At 34.7% G+C, this 25228-nt stretch overlaps 1 protein-coding gene across 1 annotated transcript in view; it reads left to right on the forward strand.

The window, feature by feature from the left end:
* Positions 1-25228, forward strand: part of LOC145297063 (uncharacterized) — a 390018-nt gene that overhangs the window by 208099 nt on the left and 156691 nt on the right. The window lies entirely within an intron of this gene.

Below are 25228 nucleotides of genomic sequence, written 5' to 3' on the forward strand. Positions count from 1 at the left end.
ATAGTCCCAGGTTTAATAGGTCTGTTTTCTAGGTACATAGTTGTAGGAATTTCGTAGTTATAGTGGATGGTGTATGACTTATTTCCAACTGTTCTTTCTGGTAAACATGTTCCCAGGACTTGCTACTACATTGGATATTCAGCTTTTTAAGGATGATTCAGTAGAGATATTTATATGCTCTTTTGTGTGCGTATGTGTGGATGAATTTGCTTGTGTGTGCGTTCGAAACCATGTTTTCCATCATCAACAGCAGCATCATCAGCAGTATCACCATCACCATCATCATCAGTAGCATAATACGCTCGATGCAGAACTCTGGCTTAATAGCGATAAGAGAAATAGGTGGCCTGAATCATTTCTATGGCAGGACGCTAGTCTGTCGTCGATTATAATTCTCAGCAAGGTTCCTATTTATAATGCCTCCCCACGAGGACAGAGTTAGACACCAGAGTCGTTTTTTTTTTAATGTAGAGAAAAGGAACAAAAATAAAAATTGTATCAGTCGTGAAGGATTTCTCCTCCACTGACAGAGAACAAGAAATTGAAGTGTAGCATCTGAAGAACAGATACTACACTTTGATCTTGACCTGGTATTTATTTGCTCCCCCACCGAGCAAATTAGGCACAAGGCCGATTTTTAATGTGAGGAGTGAAGGGGGAATGGGGACCAACTCCCCGGGGAGTAGGGGAGCTGGATAGTGACAATTGGTATGAAGGGTTGCCTCTACATTGACCAAGGTCTTATCTGTGGGGTCGCCCCCACATAGTCTTAGCTTGCAGTATCTGCCGGAACAGATGGTATTTATTTGCTCCCCCACCGAGCAAATTAGGCACAAGGCCGATTTTTAATGTGAGGAGTGAAGGGAGGGGGAAGGGAAAAAGGGGATCAGCTCCCGAGAGGTGGGAAATGGGAGCCGGTCAAAGGTCAGGCATGTGGGGCCGCCCCCACATCTGGTCTTTGCTAGTCATAGCTTGCAGTATCTGCCGGAACAGATGGTATTTATTTGCTCCCCCACTGAGCAAATTAGGCACAAGGCCGTTTTTAATGTGAGGTAAAAACCAGCTCCCCTAAAAGTAGGCAAAAAGGGGGCACTCTGGTTACCAAAAATAATAATTGTCCCAGTATAGAGGGTTTCCCCTCCATTGACTGGTACAAATTATCTTAAGTGCAGCATCTGCCGGAACAGATACTACACTTTGATCTTGACTCGAAGGAGGTTGATACTCACGTACACCTGGGTTGGTTGGTTGTTTAAATCAGCTGATATTCTTAACCCATCTAAGTACTGACCAGGTTCAACGTTGCTTAACTTCGGCGATTTTGTAATAATTGATGAGTCAGCGCGATTATAACCTTCCTAGACTTTTTATCTCATTATAAACGGACAAACGTTACAAACCGTTCACTTAGAATGAGTGCTTTATGACAAAATGAATGTTGGATATGGTTAAATTTGTGCTCGTTTTGCGTTAAATATTAATCGCTATTAATCCTTAACTATGCATCGAACAGATACCATAATGCTTAGTTCGCTGCACTTTATCCATACAAAAGTCCATATCAAATTGCAGCTAGATCGGCTTTGTAGTTTCCGAGAAAATTTCTAGAGTAAATGTGGTATTGTGGTGACGAATCCCTATTGATCCCTATTAACCTTTAACTGTGCATCGAACAGGTGCCATAATAGTTAGTTCGATGCCCCTTATCATATGTAAGTTTAATACAAAATTTCAGTCAGATCGGTCACGTAGTTTCCGAGGAAAAGTGCAACGAACAGACAGACAGATAGACAGACAAAGAACAATATAATAAAGATGTTTTTTTCTGTATCTTTTTCTGTAGACGTGTGTGTGTGTGTGTGTGTGTGTGTGTGTGTGTGTGTGTGTGTGTGCGTGCGTGCGTGTTTGTAAGCCGTTTAGAATACGAGAGAAATTATTCCGGGGGAAAACTGTGCATTATTTTATTTTATTTATTTATTTTTTAATCTATTTTTGCTTTGCGCTGAGGCAAAAGTATCGTGGAATCTAGAGAGACGCAAAAAAAATCATTAAGTGCGCACTGCATTGTGGGATATATTGCAGATGGCAGATTTCTATTCCAGTCGGATGCTTAATGGATATGAGATTCAGCACCGAGTCATCAAAGTAGCGCATCACATCACACGCATGAACGATGGAATTATTGTAAACAACTGCAACAGCCACAATGACCAGTTGTCGCGGTATTTATATACGACAAAGTGAAAGAATACCCAACAACACTGCAAAAGGGTTTTAATAAATTTCGAGACAAGAATCTAAAATATAAATGTGCTCTCTCTCTCTCTCTCTCTCTCTCTCTCTCTCTCTCTCTCTCTCTCTCAAAGGATGCATTTGAAAACAAAACCCTATAACAAGACCAAACATAACTTTTATGTTTCAGAATATTTTACATAGATACTTTTGTATTACTATTCTCATCTTCAGTGTTATTCACACAACGTTTCGGCCGATGTAACTTCTGACCTTCTTCAGGTGTATCTTGTCGAACTCGGGAATCATTCTGTCAAGCTCAAGAATCTGTACTGAATTTCGAATGGAACCCATTATTTAATCAACAGGAGTAGCATGTTTTCGTTCAATCAACCATGACTGGGCAAAAGCCCTAAATAATTTATAATTACATTCTTAGTATCGCCCGCACTGAGGATTGAACCTTATACCTCTAGAAGAATTTACCTAGTACTTTATTCGTTTCGCCATCATCCATGACATAACAGATCAAGTACTAGGTAAAATTCCGTCGTAGATAACACTCTCCTGGAGGCTGAAGGTTTGATCCTCAGCGCAGGTAATACACGGAATACAATTGCAAATTGCTTAAGACTTCTAACTGATCATGGCTGATAGAACAAAAACATGCTACCCCTGTAGATTAAATAAAAGGCTCTATTTGAAATTTCATGCAGATTTTCAAGTTTGACAGAAACATTCGCGAGTTTGACAAGATACACCTGATGAAGGTCAAAGGTTACATCAGCACAACCTTCATATTTTTCTCGCGGACCTGCATGATGACTGCTAATCCTATCCCTTCTTTCATGATAATCCTTGATCTCTATGCATATCTTTGTCTTGTGAGATATTCTCTCACCTCGGTTTTGCCCTTGGCAGAATGAAAGAAAACCAATCAGCAATCACAACAGGCTCACCTTAAAACTTCAACGTAAATTTTATTAAAGTAAAAAAGATGCAAATTGCAAAAGATGTGTCATCTTTAGCTATCTGCCGAGCAGGGTTGGTAACACTCGGGAAGGGTAGTAGTTCATGGTTTATCTTTGCATAATGCAGGATACAATACTCCATGCTGTTTGAAGAATAGCTGCAACAGGTCGATGAGTTAAGTGATACCTTCCAAAGAGGGATGCTGCGAGTCCGGTAGTCCTCATAGAGTTCACTGTGAATAACCGTTCGAATGGCGGACAAATGACAGATCAAAATATACACTTTAATTTCGTCTCCGAGAGACGTTACATAAGTAATGATGAAAGTCAGTCAATTCACAGAGCAGAACAGTGAGCGTTAAATATAATATTTCGCTCAACATAAGGGCATTGTTGTTTGCAAATGATAATAACAGTTCACCCCACATTAGGGCATTAATGCGTCTAAATGAGACAAAGAGGTTTTGAGGCTACAAGTGAGTTTTCCTACGTCCATTTTGACCCGTTGCCTGTGTGAAAACTGGCAGGCTGAAAAGATAAATTTAGCGCCAAGAATACCCTCGGCAGTTAGTAAGAACAATCAATCTGATACGTTCAAATAAAATTGTGGGCGGTCAAACTGACCAATGAGGAGCCTGCTTGTTTCTGCAGAATTTCTTAGAGTCTTTAAGGTATTCTCAAAGAACGATCTGAACAGGTGGTTGGGGTGGGGGTGGGGGGGCTATGGTCTGGATTGTAAGATGTCTATTCAAAATCAGTGTTGAAACTGGTTACACATCTTCCAAAGTTCTCATTCAGGCAATCTTTGGACAGGTTTAGGGTGTGAGAGCTTGCTCCATTTTATTTTTACCAGAACTTTATAATGAGCAATGGGTAAAAAAAAGTCAGCAGGTCATTCTAATGCACAAGTGTTTCAGACTCTGTTGACCTGTCTTTCTCATATTATTTATTGACCAACTCAACTGTACATTTCCTTAGGCGTTTTGTATGGGTGGGGGCAGTTGTTGCTGGCTCTAATAAGGTTCTCCATTCTCGCATAATTCCTGAAGTGGTTTGCCTAGTCTTGAAGGGGTGCTTTTCACATTTGAACTGATGCAAGAAAGTGTCCATCACTTCCTTGAACGAGACTGTCTTGTGGTAATGTTTGACACAATATATTCTTGGGTAATTTTATTTTCATTTCGGACTATTAGTCTCAATATATTCTTGGGTAATTTTATTTTCATTTCGGACTATTAGTCTCAATATATTCTTGGGTAATTTTATTTTTATTTCGGACTATTAGTCTCAATATATTCTTGGGTAATTTTATTTTCATTTCGGACTATTAGTCTCAATATATTCTTGGGTAATTTTATTTTCATTTCGGACTATTAGTCTCAATATATTCTTGGGTAATTTTATTTTTATTTCGGACTATTAGTCTCAATATATTCTTGGGTAATTTTATTTTTATTTCGGACTATTAGTCTCAATATATTCTTGGGTAATTTTATTTTCATTTCGGACTATTAGTCTCAATATATTCTTGGGTAATTTTATTTTCATTTCGGACTATTAGTCTCAATATATTCTTGGGTAATTTTATTTTTATTTCGGACTATTAGTCTCAATATATTCTTGGGTAATTTTATTTTCATTTCGGACTATTAGTCTCAATATATTCTTGGGTAATTTTATTTTTATTTCGGACTATTAGTCTCAATATATTCTTGGGTAATTTTATTTTTATTTCGGACTATTAGTCTCAATATATTCTTGGGTAATTTTATTTTCATTTCGGACTATTAGTCTCAATATATTCTTGGGTAATTTTATTTTTATTTCGGACTATTAGTCTCAATATATTCTTGGGTAATTTTATTTTTATTTCGGACTATTAGTCTCAATATATTCTTGGGTAATTTTATTTTTATTTCGGACTATTAGTCTCAATATATTCTCGGGTAATTTTATTTTTATTTCGGACTATTAGTCTCAATATATTCTTGGGTAATTTTATTTTCATTTCGGACTATTAGTCTCAATATATTCTTGGGTAATTTTATTTTTATTTCGGACTATTAGTCTCAATATATTCTTGGGTAATTTTATTTTCATTTCGGACTATTAGTCTCAATATATTCTTGGGTAATTTTATTTTCATTTCGGACTATTAGTCTCAATATATTCTTGGGTAATTTTATTTTTATTTCGGACTATTAGTCTCAATATATTCTTGGGTAATTTTATTTTTATTTCGGACTATTAGTCTCAATATATTCTTGGGTAATTTTATTTTTATTTCGGACTATTAGTCTCAATATATTCTCGGGTAATTTTATTTTTATTTCGGACTATTAGTCTCAATATATTCTTGGGTAATTTTATTTTTATTTCGGACTATTAGTCTCAATATATTCTTGGGTAATTTTATTTTTATTTCGGACTATTAGTCTCAATATATTCTTGGGTAATTTTATTTTTATTTCGGACTATTAGTCTCAATATATTCTTGGGTTATTTTATTTTCATTTCGGACTATTAGTCTCAATATATTCTTGGGTAATTTTATTTTTATTTCGGACTATTAGTCTCAATATATTCTTGGGTAATTTTATTTTTATTTCGGACTATTAGTCTCAATATATTCTTGGGTAATTTTATTTTTATTTCGGACTATTAGTCTCAATATATTCTCGGGTAATTTTATTTTTATTTCGGACTATTAGTCTCAATATATTCTTGGGTAATTTTATTTTCATTTCGGACTATTAGTCTCAATATATTCTTGGGTAATTTTATTTTCATTTCGGACTATTAGTCTCAATATATTCTTGGGTAATTTTATTTTCATTTCGGACTATTAGTCTCAATATATTCTTGGGTAATTTTATTTTTATTTCGGACTATTAGTCTCAATATATTCTTGGGTAATTTTATTTTTATTTCGGACTATTAGTCTCAATATATTCTTGGGTAATTTTATTTTTATTTCGGACTATTAGTCTCAATATATTCTTGGGTAATTTTATTTTTATTTCGGACTATTAGTCTCAATATATTCTTGGGTAATTTTATTTTCATTTCGGACTATTAGTCTCAATATATTCTTGGGTAATTTTATTTTCATTTCGGACTATTAGTCTCAATATATTCTTGGGTAATTTTATTTTTATTTCGGACTATTAGTCTCAATATATTCTTGGGTAATTTTATTTTCATTTCGGACTATTAGTCTCAATATATTCTTGGGTAATTTTATTTTTATTTCGGACTATTAGTCTCAATATATTCTTGGGTAATTTTATTTTTATTTCGGACTATTAGTCTCAATATATTCTTGGGTAATTTTATTTTCATTTCGGACTATTAGTCTCAATATATTCTTGGGTAATTTTATTTTCATTTCGGACTATTAGTCTCAATATATTCTTGGGTAATTTTATTTTCATTTCGGACTATTAGTCTCAATATATTCTTGGGTAATTTTATTTTTATTTCGGACTATTAGTCTCAATATATTCTTGGGTAATTTTATTTTCATTTCGGACTATTAGTCTCAATATATTCTTGGGTAATTTTATTTTCATTTCGGACTATTAGTCTCAATATATTCTTGGGTAATTTTATTTTCATTTCGGACTATTAGTCTCAATATATTCTTGGGTAATTTTATTTTCATTTCGGACTATTAGTCTCAATATATTCTTGGGTAATTTTATTTTCATTTCGGACTATTAGTCTCAATATATTCTTGGGTAATTTTATTTTCATTTCGGACTATTAGTCTCAATATATTCTTGGGTAATTTTATTTTTATTTCGGACTATTAGTCTCAATATATTCTTGGGTAATTTTATTTTTATTTCGGACTATTAGTCTCAATATATTCTTGGGTAATTTTATTTTCATTTCGGACTATTAGTCTCAATATATTCTTGGGTAATTTTATTTTCATTTCGGACTATTAGTCTCAATATATTCTTGGGTAATTTTATTTTTATTTCGGACTATTAGTCTCAATATATTCTTGGGTAATTTTATTTTTATTTCGGACTATTAGTCTCAATATATTCTTGGGTAATTTTATTTTCATTTCGGACTATTAGTCTCAATATATTCTTGGGTAATTTTATTTTCATTTCGGACTATTAGTCTCAATATATTCTTGGGTAATTTTATTTTCATTTCGGACTATTAGTCTCAATATATTCTTGGGTAATTTTATTTTTATTTCGGACTATTAGTCTCAATATATTCTTGGGTAATTTTATTTTCATTTCGGACTATTAGTCTCAATATATTCTTGGGTAATTTTATTTTCATTTCGGACTATTAGTCTCAATATATTCTTGGGTAATTTTATTTTCATTTCGGACTATTAGTCTCAATATATTCTTGGGTAATTTTATTTTCATTTCGGACTATTAGTCTCAATATATTCTTGGGTAATTTTATTTTCATTTCGGACTATTAGTCTCAATATATTCTTGGGTAATTTTATTTTCATTTCGGACTATTAGTCTCAATATATTCTTGGGTAATTTTATTTTTATTTCGGACTATTAGTCTCAATATATTCTTGGGTAATTTTATTTTTATTTCGGACTATTAGTCTCAATATATTCTTGGGTAATTTTATTTTCATTTCGGACTATTAGTCTCAATATATTCTTGGGTAATTTTATTTTCATTTCGGACTATTAGTCTCAATATATTCTTGGGTAATTTTATTTTCATTTCGGACTATTAGTCTCAATATATTCTTGGGTAATTTTATTTTCATTTCGGACTATTAGTCTCAATATATTCTTGGGTAATTTTATTTTCATTTCGGACTATTAGTCTCAATATATTCTTGGGTAATTTTATTTTTATTTCGGACTATTAGTCTCAATATATTCTTGGGTAATTTTATTTTTATTTCGGACTATTAGTCTCAATATATTCTTGGGTAATTTTATTTTCATTTCGGACTATTAGTCTCAATATATTCTTGGGTAATTTTATTTTCATTTCGGACTATTAGTCTCAATATATTCTTGGGTAATTTTATTTTCATTTCGGACTATTAGTCTCAATATATTCTTGGGTAATTTTATTTTTATTTCGGACTATTAGTCTCAATATATTCTTGGGTAATTTTATTTTTATTTCGGACTATTAGTCTCAATATATTCTTGGGTAATTTTATTTTCATTTCGGACTATTAGTCTCAATATATTCTTGGGTAATTTTATTTTTATTTCGGACTATTAGTCTCAATATATTCTTGGGTAATTTTATTTTTATTTCGGACTATTAGTCTCAATATATTCTTGGGTAATTTTATTTTTATTTCGGACTATTAGTCTCATCTTTATTAGTTGTTGTTTTTGGATCTTTTTATTGGTTCACTTTCTTCAAACACAACACTTTCTTCAAACAACAACTAATAAAGATGAGACTAATAGTCCGAAATAAAAATAAAATTAACATATAATGCTCATCTCAAAAAATGAATTCCAATTAAGGAATAATATATATATATATATATATATATATATATATATATATATATATATATATTCTTGGGGGTATAATCGTTTACCCCAACTAACCCAACCTGATCAACAAGTTTTAAAGTTTTTATGCTCTCTCTACCTCGATTGACCTTATCAGCAGCTGCGTTGATGTAAAGTCAAATTGTGGGTCGGAATGAACTTTAAAAAAAAAAAAAGAAGCTCTCTTAATAGTAGATTTATGTAACAGGTTATCAAATCCTCTCCCTTTTCCTTCCCTTTTTTTTTTTTAAATCTATACACAGTTTTACCTATAAACTTCTTTGGCCGTCATGAATGACGTGGACAATTCTCACTGGCTACAATATGATTCTACACTATCCCATAGTTCCTGAGATGGCTCATCCGCAGGTCCTGTATGCTCTTCTTGAAAGGGAGCGTTTTCACATTTGAACTGGTGCCCGATCATAAAATATACTTAAACATTATATTTCAATTCATGCAGATTTCGTATTTATTATTGTAGGACTAACCTTCTATTAATTATTATATTGTACCCAATATATACAGGGTGGAACGATAAAAGTGTCGCCCTAAAGAAAATAACACTGAGGCTTTATTTTAAAACTATTATCGAAATTCAGGTAACATGATTATGTAGTAAAACTGACATCTGTTCAATGTAGCCAGCTTCGGCCTCAATCACCACCGCAACACATGTCCAAAACTGAGAACATGCCTTTTTCACAAGGCAAATACTTGGCGAGTACTCAGCGAATACTCAGCGAATGGCAGCGATCAGACTGGCTTTGGTGTTGTGGAAGATCATGTTGGTGATGTCCTCGATGTATGACCAAAGTAGTCCAGTGAGTTACGGTCGGGGTCGGAGGAAGCTAGTGAGAGAATCGTACAAAGTCATAGCACTTTTTCTGAAGCCATGTCTAGGTCTCTTTGGATTTGTGGGCCAGTTCCGAGTCTTGCTATCACACCCAGGGTCTGCCAGCGGCCAGCCACTTCATTGCACCAGAGGATCACCACACTCTTCAGCATATCCAGGTACATTTTGGTGTTGATTTTCAAGACGACTCCGGAGATGTTAGGTGGCATGATGTAGTTTTCACTTGAAACCACACCAAAAACTATAACTGTGGCCGGAAACTTTGTTTTCATCACTTTAGGCATGTTCCTCAAGTGTTGAACCGTTCAGATTTGCATTTTCAGGGTGCTGGCAATGGTCCTGTTGTCATAACTTGGATCGATAGAGAGCATGAGTTGTACAGCGGCACATCTCTAATCTCGATCATTGAACATTGTGCCACTTTCAGACATGATAGAAGGCTCCTATTACTCTTGGGATTTGTATACAACTGGCCAACTCGAAGATGGTCCGCAACAAAAAGAAAAGAAACTCGTTTTCATCAAGCGGAAATGGAATTATGTCGTTTTTTCTAGGGCGACGATTTTATCGTTCCACTCTGTAGTAATGATTTCAAAAGTTAAAACAAAAATATGACTTGGGTACCATCAGTTAGAATCGAAACTAAAACATTTAACACTCCAGTTTTAGTTGCTATGGTTTGAGCTAACGAGGTAAGAAAATTTCAATCACTTTTTGAACCAGCCTCTTTGTGGCAATGTTTGATAAAGTATATTCTTGGATGGAGCTCCCATGCAGATTAAATTGCATTCACAGCTTTTGCTTCTGCCATGTTCAACAAAATAAGGGTGGTTTAAGAATATATAACAAAATATTCGGTGCAAGTGAGTTACTCTGTAAACTAAAATGTACTTAGCTTTAACACTTTATTGTAAGCACACAGTTCCATCAATTCTCAAATCAGTCCAGAATTCTCCCCTTGAAAGGCGCTGTCTCATATCTTATACTAGCCTGGGTGCCCGGCGTTGCCCGGATGGTGGGAGGTGTGTGCTGAGCAAAAAAAAAGTGGTAGCAGGCAGGCTTGAACCCGTATTACGAAGGAGGAAAAGAATGTGAAAAAAAAAAAGTGAGGCTTTGCTGGAAGTGACGAAGGTTTAAATTAAGGCTAGTCAATCGAAAAGAGGGGATGACTTTCGAAAATATCGGTTTAAAAAAATACGACCCTTTCCCTGTAGAAAAGTGCCCAGTTGAGGGTGAAGGAATTAATGTTTTTAGCCAATTTTTCGATATTTGTCGTCTGAAGGGTTGAGCTTCAAAACGATACAGATCTCATGAAAATCTGTCGCCTCTGTTGAAAGTTTTAGGCAGACATACATACATACATACATACATTTAAAAAGACAGGTGAGATTTATATTATAGACTAGCGAGGGGTACCCGGCGTTGCCCGGGTGTTTGGAGGTGTGTGGGGGGGGGGTTAAAAAAAAGTAAGTATGAGGATCGAACCCGAACCGTTGAGGTAAAGTTGTGAAAAAAAAAACGTGCGACGTTAACAATTGCCCCACCGCGACATGCTTACGGAAACACGTTTGAATTTATTTAATTACTTGGATTTAGCAGGTGCGTGTTTTAATGAGTTAATGAGGTCAGGTTTGACTGCGGGATTTCATTTACTGCTGAACGCTTTTTTCCTCGCCCCCAAGATGTTATAGGAAAAAGACTAACCCACATGCGGCGAGCGACAAATATTGAATATTTATCTTCCCGAAATCGACCAAATTAAATAGACAGGCGAGCTTCGTTGTTAACTGTGAGATATTACGATTTGTATGTGATATAAAAAGTTTTAAAAAGGTGTTAAGCGAGCGACTGCTTCTCTGAAAGAAGCCTTTTGTAGACAAACAGAAAAAGCGAACACACATACATACATTTTTGCTTTTATATTTATAGATAAGGCACAAAAGTGACTTGCAATTTCTTTCACAAAACTTTCTTATGATAATGTTTCACGCATATTCTTTGATAGATTTCCCATTCAGATGTAGTGAGTGTTCACTTTTTTTTTTAATTCCTTAGCTGGGGATGGGGCATCCTACAAGATGCCATACATTCATCCGCTATCTCATGCATTTCAACCAAGAGGTATTTTTTAAATTCAAACCGTCCCTTTACATGCAATTACTTGTATCTATTTTGCACTTAGTTTACCCAGTATATTTGCCAAGTAGTTTTTGAAATTCTTTTCATGGATCCGGTTGCTCCTATAATTACTAGAATGATGGAGATCTTCCTAAGATTCCAATTTCTTTACATGCCAAGCATAAGACCTTTGGTATTTCGTTATCTTTTCCCTGTCAGGTCTGTTTAACCCAGCATCATTGAGGACGTGAACTTCTACCAAGATTGCTTCTTGCCCCATGTCAGTATGCCAGGTTTAGTAGTTCCATTTTCGAGTGAATGGTGTATGACTTATTTCCAACTGTTTCATTCTGATATATGTTCCCAGGACTTGCATTTGATATTCAACTTTTTACAGATGCTCCAGTGGAGATATTTACACATCCCATTGTGTTCATAGTGTTGTCTCTATCATGTTCTATAAGTGTGTGTAGTGTTCTATAAGTGTGTTTGTAGTGTTCTATAAGTGTGTTTGTAGTGTTCTATAAGTGGGTGTAGTGTTCTATAAGTGTGTGTAGTGTTCTATAAGTGTGTGTGTAGTGTTCTATAAGTGTGTTTGTAGTGTTCTATAAGTGGGTGTAGTGTTCTATAAGTGTGTTTGTAGTGTTCTATAAGTGGGTGTAGTGTTCTATAAGCGTGTGTAGTGTTCTATAAGTGTGTGTAGTGTTCTATAAGTGTGTGTAGTGTTCTATAAGTGTGTTTGTAGTGTTCTATAAGTGGGTGTAGTGTTCTATAAGCGTGTGTAGTGTCCTATAAGTGTGTGTATAGTCTTCTATAATTGTGTGTAGTGTTTTATAATTGTGTATAGTGTTCTATAAGTGTGTTTGTAGTGTTCTATAAGTGTGTTTGTAGTGTTCTATAAGTGTGTATAGGGTTCTATAAGTGTGTGTGTGTGTAGTGTTCTATAAGTGTGTTTGTAGTGTTCTATAAGTGGGTGTAGTGTTCTATAAGTGTGTGTAGTGTCCTATAAGTGTGTGTATAGTCTTCTATAATTGTGTGTAGTGTTCTATAATTGTGTATAGTGTTCTATAAGTGTGTATAGGGTTCTATAATTGTGTGTAGTGTTCTATAATTGTGTATAGTGTTCTATAAGTGTGTATAGGGTTCTATAAGTGTGTGTAGTGTTCGATAATTGTGTATAGTGTTCTATAAGTGTGTATAGGGTTCTATAATTGTGTGTAGTGTTCTATAATTGTGTATAGTGTTCTATAAGTGTGTATAGGGTTCTATAAGTGTGTGTAGTGTTCTATAAGTGTGTATAGGGTTCTATAAGTGTGTGTAGTGATCTATACTATCTATACTTCGAAGGGGCTGAGGGGAGGGAGGCTATCATCCTGTACTGCCAAAGATTTATTAATGCACTTAAATGGAGTGTTTTACATGCAGCACTTGGCGTTCTTAAATGATCAATCAATTTCAGCTCTGACCAGGCTCAATTTTTTGTGATCTAATGAGACCGGATGTGTGAAAGCGATTTTAGCCATAACAATACAGTTCGCTTGAAATACTTGTAATTATTTCCCAACCAATTCTTTTCTATTTTCATTCCCTTCAAAAGAGTCAATCCGGTAGAACTTTTTTTTTTTTTTTTTTATTTTTATTTTATTTTTTATTTTTTTTTTTTTTACAAATAACGATAAACCGCTAATACCATGTGACGGAAACAAGGGAAGTAACTGCTGGCATATAATCGATGAATCTCTTTTTAAGAAATCAATAATAGCTATTTTTACTCTCGAAATTTAATTTACGTTTTACAAAAATCAATAAACTTTTTTTTTATAAATATTATTTGACTTTTTCTTCTTCTTTTTTTTTTTTTAAAGAAATATAGATTGATTTTTATTTTGGGAATATTCCATGGTTACAAAAAGCTTTTAACGTTTAAAATAAACTGTAAACAGGCATTAAAATATGAGGACAAAAGCTAATGTTTTATAACACATGCACTGATGAGAACGCTCAGAACTGGGAGCCTTGTGTCAGACTGGTTTATGTGCAAAATAAAAAATAAAACAATACGAAGTTAATCATTAAGCTAGATATGAACATAAAGTCACAGAGTACACGAGCAATAATACCACCAGACGGATTTCAAGATCCAGTGACTATTATCAAATTAAACAATCAGCCTAGCTTAAGAGTAACTAATTAATATTTGTTTTTTCTTCCTATAAACTTTTCTTATCTTTTTTTTTTTAACGGTATAAAAGCTTTGAAATTACTTTCGAATGTATAAATTAATTAGTGAAAATTTCATTTTAGGTTAGAATAAAATTTAAACATTTTCTATAATATAAATCTCACCTGTCTGTTTAAATGTCTATATTTATGTATGTATGTTTGTATGTCTGCCTAAAACTTTCGACAGAGGCGATAGATTTTCACGAGATCGGTATCGTTTTGAAGCTTGGTCCTTCGGACGACAAATATCGAAAACTTAGCTAAAAACATTAATTTCTTCACTCTCAACTGAGCACTTTTATACAGGAAGAGATTGTTTTTTTGCCGATATTTTCAAAAATCATCCCCTCTTTTCGATTGACTAGCCTTAATTTAAACCTTCGCCATTTCCGGTTTGACGATGGAAGCAACGGCAAAGACATCACATTTTTTTGTTTTGTTTTTTTTCACGCTCTTTTCCTCCTTCGTGGTAGAGGTTCGAGCCTGCCTGCCTACTACCACTTTTTTTTTTTGCTCAGCGCACACCTCCAAACAGCCGGACAATGCCGGGCATCCATGCTTGTTTATTATAAAATAGAAGACGTATCCAGCATTTCCAGGTATTAAATGTAATGTTAAATTCTTTAAAAATAATGAAGTAAAAAAAAGAAATGGAAAGAAACTGAAACACGTGCATGCGAGTATCATGTTTTTTTCTAAACAGTCCATTTTTTTTTTTTTTACATGGAGTTCACCACTTATCAAGGCCCAATGGCCACTCAGGGATAAGGGTTATTGTGTGTACAGTAATCAAAGGGATATTGTAGCAATAGTATTGGAGAATTGATAAGGTGTCATTACTTGGGGGGGGGGGGCGGTTCATCAGGAATTTGTTTGTGTTGAACTTGAGGACATCCAGTTTGAAGTCGGGAGGGAAACAGGCAAGCGGAACAGAGTTCCACAGGTGTGCAGTTCTAAGAAAGAAGCCATCTACTAGTCAGCCAGTTGTGTACAAATCCCAAGAGCGATAGGAGCCTTCTATCATGTCTGAAAGTGACACAATGTTCATCGAGCAAAATCAGAGATGTGCCACTTTACAACTCATGCTCTCTACCGATCCAATTTATGACAACAGGACCATTGCCAGCACCTTCAAAATGCAAATCCAGACGGTTCAACCCTAACCGGGCACAGCTCAACGAAATTTCCAGCCACGATTATGGTCTTTGGTGTAGTTTCAAGTGATGGTGGTGGTGGTGGTGGTGGTGGTGGTAGTGGTGATGATAATGATGATGATGATCATCATCATCATCATCACTGTATTTATCCAAAGATTCTTTTGTTGGCATTGGTTTTCCCAATATTTTTCTAGTCAGAATTCTTTCTAAAAAGATATTGACGATTATGAGATGGACCATGTGAAGGTTGCCAACATCCTACATAAAAGTGACTTTTGTGAAATGAACTGTATTTGAATTTGAAACACTCAGGTCCGTTAGTTTGTGTCGTTAACCATTTGACCACCGTCACCGCCCAGAGTGATGCTAAAACCTCATTATAATGTATGAAAGTGAAATCTGGCCAATGAGGGTTGAGGATATGTGTTGCATGAAGATAAATGATGTGAGAATAATCCGTATCGTGTGTAATGTTAGTCTTAAGGAAAAGCTTAGATCTGATGACCTCAGAGGAAGATTAACTCTGAACAGTAAAATGAGGTGTGTACAGAACAGGAGAAATTTTTGGTTTGATCACATTGAAACTATGGATAAGGATTCTCAGTTGTAGAACAGTTGAAATAGCAGGATCAGCTGGCAGGAAAAAAGCCAAGCAAAACATGGGAGGAAATGATAAGGAAGGATTAGAGAGAAAGAGGGATGAATATAAGCCGTACCAGAGATAGGTTAGTTTGGAAAGGATTTTTTTTTAAAGCCGTCCAACACATGCCAACATGTAAAACAGATGTCAAACCAAATATGATGCTGGAAGAATAAACGAGAATATTTGGATTAGTGGATGTAGAACAGTTGTGGTAGCAGGGTCAGTTGTGGCCGGGGAAAACACGGGAGAAAGTGCTAAAGATAGATTTGAGAGAAAGAGGGACACATAGAGAACCTGGTCAGAGATAAGGTTAATTTGAAGTCCATTTTTCAAACCCGTTCAACATATGCAAGCCTGAAAAACAGACATCAAACTGAACTTCTTTTTTTTTTTTTTTTTTGCAAAGGAGTCACCACTTATCAAGGCCTGGAGGCCACTCGAGGATAAGGGTTAATGAGTGTACAATGGTCAAGGGGAACATGCCAGTCATCGCTAGTGGTGGAAATGTGGTAAATCGGATTACTTAAGGGGATGGCTCATCAAGAATTTGTTCACGTTGGACTTGAAGACAACCATATTGTAGTCAGTTGGAAAGCAGGAAAATGGAACAGAGTTCCACAGGCGTAAAGTTCTAAGAAAGTTCATGGAATCTATGTTTATGTTTAGGCACAGATAAAGAGTGGGGGAAAATTATTATGATAATATTGTTTCAATTTAAAGTACTAATACAGTCGATAGACCAGTAGTGGTTTAATGGGTCACAAAATTACTACTGACCCATTGGGTCAACATTGGTAGCTTTTGCATTGAAAGTTTAATACATTTATTATTTATTGGTAGTTTAAATTTCATGACCCTGTATACAGCATAATCACATTGCTACACTAGTTCTTGTTAAATCAAAGTTGAGCGATGTTGAGCCAGGTCAGTACCAGATGGGTGACCATTTAAGAATAGCAAGCTCTCTATATAGGAGGATGCGACACTTCCCTGCCAAAAATTGCAAAAACCCAACAGGGATATACATGTGACAGGGGACCACTTGTGAATTTCATACTCCCATGGAACTTCCTCCTTTAGAAGAAGTTTGATCAACCTGCATAGGGTGAGTGCTACTTTTCAGTACAGTACAGAGTAGTGCCTTGTATGCGTGTATGTATATCATTTCTGTTTCGAAAAGCTTTCAATTCGGTAGTAATTGTTCATTTGGGAGAAAACAGGAAGTGGATCTTGTATGTGTATGTGTTACTTGCAGTGTTTTATCACGGTGACACATGCAATCTTTGCATCAGCGAATATGCAGTGAGGATGAATATGCTATCAGCTTATCAGACAGCCATTGTTACTCGTGATATGCCTCAAAGCACTTCAAGCCCAGCGGGACGTGACAGGCCTGACTGAGAGTATTTGTTCGGATTTTTATTTTGTTGCTCAAAACGGCAGCATCTCGTTTGTGCAGCCCCTGGGATAAACATATGTAAACACATTATGTATCAACAATTATTAAGTTGGTGCAAAAATAATGTCTTTATGTACACACACACATATATATATATATATAAAGCACCTTGGAATTTCCATAGAATCCTGCAACACACAGGATACAAATAGTAGTCCAAAGAATCCAAATACTACAATAAATACATTATTATACATATAGGACCCCCCCCCATCTTTATGTGGAATGGAACATTCTGATAGTAATGCATTATGGGAAATTGCAAACAACTATTTAACATTGACACCTTTTTCTACTAGGTTGGTGCAAAAATAATGTTGTTTTTTGACGTTCAACTATATATATATATATTTGTTGAACGTCAATAAACAACATTATTTTTGCACCAACCTAATAGAAAAAGGTGTCAATGTTAAATAGTTGTTTGCAATTTCCCGCCTATATCACGTTTCTGAATTTTTTAGATGATGAGAGATTATTTGTATTATTTGGTTTCTTTGAACTACTGTTCTCATCTCGAGTGTTATTTTCACAACGTTTTAGTCGATGTAACCTCCGACCTTCTTCAGGTGTATCTTGTTGAACTTGGGGATTTTTCTATCGAACTCGGGAATCTGGATGGAATTTCAGACAGTAGAACTGGGTAGAAAATCTAAGTAATTTGCAGTTGTATTTCTAGTATTACCCACACTGAGGCGGACTGAATATTGTAAAATGACACTCAAAATGAGAACAGTAGATTGCCACATTTGAAAAGATGCACCTTAAGAAGATCAGAGATGACACAAGGTTCGTAACGATTTTCAATGTCTATTTTCAAGGAATTTTCAGGGCTTTTATAAGTTTTTTAAGATTTTCTCCAGGCAAAATTCAAGGTTTTGAAAACAAAATTTGGGGTTTGTTTTACAATCCGCAGCAATTCAAAAAAGTGATAAAAAATCAAATATACAATTAAATATTACCATAGCCAATAAAAGTTACTTTGCAACCTACCTGCATCGATTTTTATTGTTTATAAGTAGTTTTTAGTTTCATCTCAAATATTAAATCTCTTTACAACTTTTAAATTTCAAACCAAGATGGCTGCCATCTTAGCCATTTTTTTTGGGGGGGGGGGGGGACCAACCAGCCTCATTATTAATTATTACAATTTTTTTTTTTTTGGGGGGGGGTTACCATTGAAGAATCCCGTCTGTGGCAGAAAAGTATTTTTTTTAGAGAGTGACCCCCAAAAATAAATTATAAATGAGAAAAAAAAGAGAGGGAGATTTTAATCCCCCCCCCCCTTAAAAAAAGTGAGAAAAAAATTTGTAATAATCATAAACTAGGTCCACCGACCTGGGTCAAAATAATGGAGTTACTTGTCAAGGTAGTTTTGTGATAAAGGGACCTAACTCTTGTATCCACAATACTATGCAATTTCAGAACAATGTGGTTCGATTTTATTTTCAATTTTTTTTTTTTATATTTTAATGGTATTTTTATTAATACTTAAAAGATAATTTAATAATATTTGTTTCAATTTTATTTTTAATATTTTGAGACAAATTTTTACTGGACATAAAGAATACAATTTTCAATACATTTTCAAGAAATTTTCCATATTTTCAAGGTAATAATAAAAATAAGCTTGATAAAGGGACGCAACTCTTGTATCCACAATACTATGCAATTTCAGAACAATGTGGTTCGATTTTATCTTCAATTTAAAAAAAAAAATATTTTGATGGTATTTTTATTAATACTTGAAAATAATTTAAGAATTTATTTCTATTTAATTTTTATTATTTCAACACAAATTTTTACTGGAGATAAAGAATACAATTTTTAAGAAATTTTCCATATTTTCAAGGATTTTTAAAGGTAATAATAGAAATACGTTTTTTTCAAGGCAAAAGTCAAAATTCAAGTATTTTTTAAGTCTGTAGAATCATCTGAAACTTTGAAAATAATAGATTTTGCATCAAATCCACATTTTTGTTGTTGTTATTGTCGACTTTACAATATTTATACAGTATGCGCGAGCCTTTTTCTAGTCTCACACAAAAACACGCGTTCACATCTCAAGCTATATTACTTGTCATATACATACGCGCACACAAACATACGTGCGCACGTCCACACACGTACATATATTCACGTTCGCGTATATACATTCACATTCACGTGTATACACACACACGCTAACGTACACAGATGTACTCACATACACGCATACGTACGCACACATGGACAAGGTCACTTCCCCTTTCAAAGGAAATCCACACATGCGCAAAAGACCACCGGAAACAACTATAAAAGCAAGAGCAATAAGCAGCTTCTTTCTTTTCAGACCAGCTTCCGAGCTGGGCGGTCTATGGACCGACAGCGTGCCTTTTCGGCAGGCGCGCGCACGCACGTGCCTTACGCCACTTGCTACTATGTGGGACAAAAAGCTAACAGACCGTACGTACACTTTATATGCTTTCTCTCTTCATGAACTGGATTGACATTCTCACTCTTTCTCTCTCTATATATACAACTTGTCCTTGAGAATACCTTCACGTAGCTGACTGCTAACATGATGCGCAGTTTAACTGATGTCAACCCTCTATCCTTTTCTTTGTCTACACGCTGGACTATCATTCCCATTTTACACAACATTACTCACTTCTCTTCCCACGCACGAACAAATGATAGTGATCCGAACGTAAGATGAACACAGATTTCCTTTTTCCTTCTATACTAGCAGTCCCGCAACAAACGATGGTTACACCCACGCGGATATGAACACATGTTATACCTAAAACATTCATTCTTTCAACAGTAAATAAACGATACGTTTATTCTATCCAGCAATTGAGTTTTTGTTTCCTTCAATTCCATTCGTTTCATTATTTTCTTTTGTAACAGGATTAGGAGATATATATATATATATATATATATATATATATATATATATATATATATATATATCCTAGTCCTCTACAAGTATAATAACTTTTCTATGAAAGAGATCCATTATTTTTTACGCATAAATTTTGGATTGTTATTGTGTTCATCGAAATGGAAACTATTTCTGCTTGTCTGAGATTCATCCGGATGTCTACTTACACGACTCCAAATCCAATAAATATAATAATCCTCACGATTTGAAAGGATTCTGCAAAACCATTTTATCCAGTTCTTTCCATGTTTTATCAATAATTTTTGTTAATGCTAACAGACATGGCAACCAGAGCTGATACAAATTACCTCAAATCCGCTCACACATACCACCACCACCAACAACAACAACAACGACTGATTGGTTAGTTGTTTTATGGCATATCAACCCTTTTCAGGTTATTTAATGCCGAATCCAAAGATTAATTTAATTTAATTTAATAGAATATATTTGTTGTTTTCAAGTCGGTTTCTATTCAACCCATAGTTGGGACCTTAACAGGTACTACCACTCCGGGTCAGAGTGGACCTGGGAGCAATGGCAATTAAAGGGTGGCTCTACACTCCCCAAATCCCACAAGCTGGAGCCTCAACACTGGATATAGTTTAAGGTCATATCCAGGACCACCACCAATAACAACACCACCATCACCACCAACGCCACTGAATAGAGAATCATAATCTTATTATAGAGCTCAAGTAAAAGATGGTTAGTAGTGCTCTGGAGTACAGAACGAGGGCAAGAATATTTGGGGTCCTTTTAAAAACTTTGATCCTACTATATAACAAGATCAAGTTCTTTTTATTACGTGTTTACGTTTATTTGTTAGTACGAATAGATGGGTTTTACTGACTTTATTTCTAAATTCAAAATGGTGTAATGTAAACATATTATAGGTATTTGCAACTTCTCTTCCAATTTTCAGATTTTGAATCATGTCAAAACGCACTTTATTTCCTTTTGCTGGATTGATTGTTGCTATTTTTGAGTTAAGGGCAAAATAGATTCACTGATTGATATAATAATTAAGTGATTGATTTTGTGCTATGAAACAAATACTGTCAAGAATTGTAAATGTCAACTGAATTAAAAGAAATAAATTATAAGATGATCAACATCATGAACTTTAGAATATAAACTTTTGTCATTATATTGCTCTGTAATTACATTGGGCTTCTTAAATAAGGATTGGTATATATTATAAGAAAATAAAGTATATTTTCACAGAGATATATATCTATAATATAAAGCTGAACATCTGTGTGTGTGTTTGGTCACGAATAGGCTCCTATATGGTTGACTATTATAGAAAACTGATCATATATAATTTATAGAAGATGTATCAAGACACAGGAATGGGTATGTTTGATCTGGCATAATGATGATTCATGAAAATTGTGGGGTCTGCGTACGCGCAGGGTCCAGAAAGTATGGAAATAAAAAATTAAAAATTAAAAAAAAAAAAACGTTTACAAGTGTTTTTGATATAGATGTATATAATAATACTTTGATGAGTATGTTTTAACTTAAATAGGGATGATATAATAAAATTGTGGGGTCTGCGTTCACGCCTGGCCTCCATAGAATGGAAATAGACACAAACTTTAATAAACATTTTTCATATCTATCTGTGTAAGTATACTTTGGTAATTATGTTTCAGTTTGAAGAAATATGGTATAATAAAATTATGGGGTGTTCGTTTGCGCCTGACCTCCATAAAATGGAAATATGTCACAAAGTTTAACAAGGTTTTTTAATATAGATCCACAGAATATTGTGATAAGTGTTTCAGTGTGAACATGTATGGTATAATAAATTATGGGGTTTATCTATTTTATTTTTACTTTCATCATATTTTGCTTTGGTTTTGATACCCTCAAATTCCAAGCTATCTCTTTACAACCCTTCCTTTTCATAACCTATCATACTTTCATAAATCAGAGTCCATTTTCTGTAGGCTGCTTTTGAACCCAGTCAACGAAGGGTACTTTTGCTAGTGTGTGTGTATATATATATATATATATATATATATATATATATATATATATATATATATATATATATATATATATATTGTACCACTTCACTAGGAAAAGATACACATTTTTATGTTAATTTCAAAACAAAATACAGTTTTATTAGCAATATTTAGGTACAATTGCTTTTGATTTGTGGTGTTACCATAGACTTCTTCATGTAAGCTGGGTGGTCAAACGTATAAACAAATAGGTTCTGGGGAAGATTGGACCATGCCGAAGACAGCTGGACAACATCAATGACAGGAAATTGCGGTTTTTGGAACATGTGCCAGAACAGACGGCCTAACAAAAGATCTGCAACCCCTGACAAAAAGAGGATGTGGAAGACCAAAAATAAGAATGTCAGACAACGTGAAGGACATCCCAGCTGAATTGCTGAGAATGGTGCAGAACTGGAGTCAATGGCGATGATTCGTGAAGAATGCCACAGCTGATCATTAATGACCATTCCATCAGAGAGAAAGAGAGAGAGAGAGAGAGAGATTGTTTCGGCTCATTGCTGATATAATAATTCACAATAATTTCAAACTCCTTGGCTTAACGTTCACAGGAAACATGAATTGGAACAATTACATTGAAAGCATTGCCAGGGCTGCTGCGAAGAAGGTAGGCTCTCTCTACCGTGCTAGAAAACTACTAACACCCGAAAATATCCTGTACTTCTATAAGGCCACCATTCGCCCATGTATGGAGTATTGCTGTCATATTTGGGCTGGTGCATCTGCTACTAGTCTCTCACTCCTAGACAAGGTTCAAAGGAGAGTCGCCAATCTGATAAGCCCTGAACTGGCCTCTAAGCTTCAGCCTCTGTCCCATCAACAAAATGTTGTATCCCTCTGCCTGTTCTACAAGTATTTTAATGGTGAACTGCAAGCACTTGTGCCCCCACGACGTAAACACCGTCAACAAACCCGACAGGCAGCTAAATCCCACGCCTTCACAGTAGAGATCCCTAGATGCAAGAGGCTTTTTACTCCAGTAGTTTCTTCCCCAGAACCGCTACACTTTGGAATTCCCTTCCGGGTCCCTGCTTCCCCGACTGTACTGACATGCAGAAGTTCAAGTGTAACGTGGACCGACATCTTGCTGCCCAAATCCCTACATAGTACCCCAGTAGCTGTTGTCCCTGATAGTAGACCCCTACACCAAAGTGGCAATGTGCCTTGTTTTGGGTGAAAATGTAATTAAAAAAAAAATAAATAAATAAAAACAATAAGCAACAGAGTAATAAGCATAAAACTCCTCAGCACAAAATAATTGCATAAAAAACAAAATCCATGGTAATAATTTTTGTAGTTGCATTATTTGTCCAGCTGGTTCAATGATAATTCAGAACTATTACATACTTAAATACCAACAATGGGTCGAAACAATTGTACGCAAATAATACTAATAAAACTTTTTTTTTTTTTTATAAACGAACATAAAAATGTGTGACTGTTTCTGGTGAAGCGGTACATTATAAAATATTTTTAACTCTATTATTGCACTATTGAGCTATCTTAAAGATATATATATATATATTATATATAATATAACTACTTCATTTATTCACATAAATTTAATATACGAAAGTATAGATTTATGCGTAAACTTTAAGTATTTACTTCAAAAGTGCTCAATACGTAGGTAGAGCTAGTTAGTAATTTATAAAATATATATGGCGATTAAGCTACACTGAATATTCTGCGTTTCATCCAACTATAGGATTCGTCAGGCTTATGCGAGAATTCTGTCGTTGCTTCTTGTTTTTATATATGTTGATAAATGTATAAAAAAAAAAAGGAGAACGGCCACCTAAAACCACTAACCTAGTTCTAAAACAGACCCTTTGTTTGATAAAATGCATGCCCATTGGCTGATAGGAAGGGGCGCGGTGGAGACTAGAAAGCTGATTGGCCAACTAGAAATCCTCAACATATATAAAAACAAGAAGCAACCACAGAATTCGCGCATAAGCCTGACGAATCCTATAGTTGGATGAAACGCAGAATATTTAGTGTAGCTTAATCGCCATATATATTTTATAAATTACTAACTATATTATATATATATATATATATATATATATATATATATATATATATATATTATTCAATTTTCACCCCAAACAAGGCACAGTGCTACTTTGAAGTAGGGGGGGGGACTACTATCAGGGACATAAGTTGCAGGGATATTATGGAGGGAGTTGAGTAGCAAGATATCTGTGCACACTTCACTTGGACTTCTGCATGTCAGTACAGTTGAGAAAACAAAATCCCGGAAGAGAGTTCCAAAGTCTAGCATTTCTGAGAAAGAAACTATTGGAGTAGAAGGCTTTCTTACATGTAGGGATCTCTACTGTGAAGGGGTGGGATTTAGCTACTTGTCGGGTTTGTAGAACAGGCAGAGGGATGCAGCATTTTGTTGATGGGACAGAGGCTGAAGCTTAGCTGACAGTTCAGGACCTATCAGGTTGGCGACTCTCTTTTGAACCCTGTCCAGGAGTGAGAGACTAGTAGCAGATGCACCAGCCCAAATATGAGAGCAGTACTCGATACATGGGCGAATAGTGGCCTTATAGAAGTACAGGATACTTTCAGGCGTAAGATTTGAATAGTAAATTATTCCAATTGGTAAAAATATATATATAGAAATACACACACACACACACACACACACACACACACACACACACACACACACACATAGAAAGAGAGGTGGATAGAAAGAAAGAGAGAATAAGTGAAGAAAATAAAGAGTAAAGTTACATAGAAACTTACATTATCAAGTCAATAAGGGTTACAGAAAGAGGAATAAGAGAGAAACCTCTTTAGGCCATAGCATTTCGAAGCTAAATGCTTCTTATTATAAGAAAAGAAAAAGCTGGGATTATACAAAATTTATGTCTAAAAAAGACAACATCGACTTTGAAAACATTCGAATTAGACATAGGAAAAATTTTGGAGAATAGAATTGTAAAAAGATTTTATGGGGGGGTGGGGGTCGATATGAGGGGAGAAAAAAAGAGAAAGGGAAAAAAAAACAATAAAGGCTAAAAAATATCCAAAAACAATATATAAGCAAATGAAAAATAAA

Source organism: Euprymna scolopes, chromosome 17 (assembly GCF_053919585.1).
Source record: "Euprymna scolopes isolate OS-2025 chromosome 17, ASM5391958v1, whole genome shotgun sequence".
NCBI classification, from domain to species: Eukaryota; Metazoa; Mollusca; class Cephalopoda; order Sepiida; family Sepiolidae; genus Euprymna; species Euprymna scolopes.